This window comes from Helianthus annuus, chromosome 3, assembly GCF_002127325.2.
Source record: "Helianthus annuus cultivar XRQ/B chromosome 3, HanXRQr2.0-SUNRISE, whole genome shotgun sequence".
Classification (NCBI taxonomy): Eukaryota; Viridiplantae; Streptophyta; class Magnoliopsida; order Asterales; family Asteraceae; genus Helianthus; species Helianthus annuus.
The window spans coordinates 20972536-20975823 of NC_035435.2; positions in this window are offsets into that span (position 1 = coordinate 20972536).

The following is a 3288-nucleotide window of genomic DNA, read 5'->3' on the forward strand; positions in this document are numbered from 1 at the left end:
AAGGTTTTTCTATGAACTTTAAGCTCTCATCTATATGCACATCTGTGTGTGGAATCACCAACGACTCGTCGGCGAAGCACTTTTTGAGATTGCAGATGTGGAACACATTGTGAATTCCATTGAGCTCTTCAGGCAAGTTTAGTTTATAGGCAACTGATCCGACTCGTTCAATGACCTCAAAAGGCCCTATGTATCTCGGACTCAGCTTGCCCTTCTTGCCGAAACGCATCACCCCTTTCCAAGGTGATACTTTCAACAATACCTTTTCACCCACTTCAAAGTGAAAATCTTTACGCTTCGGGTCAGCGTAGCTTTTCTGCCTATCTCGGGCAGCTTTGAGACGTTCCCGGATCTGGACAATCTTGTCCGTTGTCTGGAAAACAATCTCTGGTCCCGATAATTGGACCTCTCCTACTTCCGCCCAACAAACAGGCGATCTGCATTTCCTACCATATAATGCCTCAAAAGGCGCAGCCTTTATGCTGGTGTGGTAGCTATTATTGTAGGAGAATTCGATCAGGGGTAGGTTTTTATCCCAGTTACCACCTAAATCGATCGCACATGCACGAAGCATGTCTTCTAGCGTTTGGATAGTACGCTCACTTTGACCGTCCGTCTGTGGATGGTAAGCCGTACTAAAATTTAAACGCGTGCCCAAAGATTGCTGGAAACTCTTCCAGAAGTGTGACGTGTATCTGGTATCCCTGTCGGAGATAATAGACACAGGTATGCCGTGTAAGGCTACAATCTTATCAACATAAAGTTGGGCTAACATTTCGGAGCTATACGTCTCCTTGATGGGTAGAAAATGTGCTGATTTAGTCAGCCTATCGACTATGACCCATATTGTATCGTTTCCTTTCCTGGTCTTGGGTAACTTGGTTATGAAGTCCATAGTTACACATTCCCACTTCCACTCGGGAAGTTCAGGCTGTTGTAGCAAGCCAGACGGCTTTTGGTGCTCGGCTTTGACTTGAGCACAAGTCAAGCACTTTGCTACATGGGCGGCTACAGACTTTTTCAAGCCTATCCACCAATAATTTGCCTTTAAGTCTTGGTACATTTTATCAGCACCAGGATGGACTGAGTATTTGGAACTATGGGCTTCCCGGAGAACAACATCTCGTAGTCCTCCATAAATCGGAACCCATATACGTCCGTTCAGTCTAAGAATTCCATCCTTGCTAAGAGTCAGCTGCTCCTTAGTTACTCCCAGCTTTTCATTCGGATAATTAGCTTCCAACACAGCTTCACGCTGCGCAGCTAATATCCTTTCCATCAAGTTATTCTTAACTTCAATGCTCTTGGCATTGATTCGAATGGGTTTTACCCTTTCTTTTCTGCTCAATGCATCGGCGACTACATTCGCCTTGCCGGGATGGTACCTGATTTCGCAGTCATAATCATTCAGGGTTTCCATCCAACGGCGTTGTCTCATGTTCAATTCTTTCTGGTTGAACAGGTGCTGAAGGCTTTTGTGATCCGAATAAATCACAAATTTAATACCATAAAGGTAGTGCCTCCACAACTTCAGTGCAAATACAACGGCACCCAACTCCAAGTCATGGGTGGTGTAATTCTTTTCATGCACCTTTAATTGCCTTGAAGCATAGGCAATCACCTTGCCCTTCTGCATAAGCACACACCCCATGCCCGTATGTGATGCATCGCAGTAAACTACGAATTCATCTGTACCCTCAGGTAAGGTCAACACAGGTGCGTTGCTTAGCTTCTGCTTCAGTATTTCAAAGGACTCTTGCTGCTTCGGGCCCCAAATGTACTTTTCTTTCTTCTTGGTCAAGGAAGTCAAGGGCGCAGCAATCCTTGAAAAATTTTCAATAAATCTTCGGTAGTATCCTGCTAAACCCAGGAAACTACGAATCTCGGTAGGCGTCTTTGGCTCTTGCCAGTTCATGACTGCCTCTACCTTAGCGGGATCCACTTGGATACCACGCTCACTTACAACGTGTCCTAAAAACTGAACTTCTCGTAGCCAGAATTCACATTTCGAGAATTTGGCGTAGAGTTTCTCACGTTGTAGTAATTCGAGAATGCAACGGAGATGCTTCTCGTGGTCAGCTTGATTCTTGGAATAGATAAGGATATCGTCGATGAAGACTATGACGAATTTATCTAGATACGGCTTGCAAACGCGATTCATGAGATCCATGAACGCAGCCGGTGCATTTGTGAGCCCAAAAGGCATCACTAGGAACTCGTAATGACCATAGCGAGTCCTAAATGCAGTCTTGTGTACATCTTCATCTCTGACCCTTAGTTGATGATAGCCCGACCTTAAGTCGATCTTGGAGAAGTAGCTTGCTCCTTGCAGCTGGTCGAACAGATCATCGATCCTTGGTAAAGGATATCTGTTCTTTATGGTAACTTTATTCAGCTCTCTATAGTCGATGCACAACCGCATCGATCCGTCCTTCTTCTTTACAAATAGGACAGGAGCTCCCCAGGGAGATGAACTAGGTTTGATAAAACCTTTCGCCAGCAGTTCATCCAACTGGGTCCTCAGTTCTTTCATTTCCGTTGGCGCTAATCTGTAAGGTGCTCTTGCTATCGGAGCTGCTCCAGGAATGATGTCAATTCTGAACTCCACTTGTCTATCTGGTGGCAAACCAGGTAGTTCTTCAGGAAAAACCTCGGGGTATTCAGAAATGACAGGAAGATCCTCGATCTTCGGCTTTGGTTCTTCAATTATCACTTGAGCCATGTAAATTACACAGCCTCTGTTCAAACACCTTGAAGCTTTCAGCATAGATACGTCTTCGGGCAATCCGTAATGCGTATCACCTCGAATGGTAAGAGATTCACCACTCGGAGTCTTTAAGACTATTTGCCTCTTGCCACAAATGATTTGGGCCTGGTTATGGGATAACCAGTCCATGCCTAGCACGATGTCAAAACCCGCAAGTTTGAAAGGAAGTAGAGATAAAGGAAAAGAATGGTTCCTAATGGATATTTCACATCCTTCTAGAACGGTAGAGACGGTTTCTATCGTTCCGTCTGCTAATTCTACTTCGTATTTCACGTCTAGGGTTTTGATTGGCATATTTAGTAGTTGGCAAAATTTCTGGTCTACAAAGGACTTGTCAGCGCCAGAATCGAACAGTACTCTTGCAAATATATTATTTACGAGAAAAGTACCTGTAAGCACATTGTCGTCCTTGACCGCTTCCTTTGCATCCAAGCGAAAAACTCTCGCATTTGTCTTCTTAGTCTCTTCTGCCTTCTTGGCATACTTCGGGCAATTACTCTTTATGTGCCCCTTTTCATTAC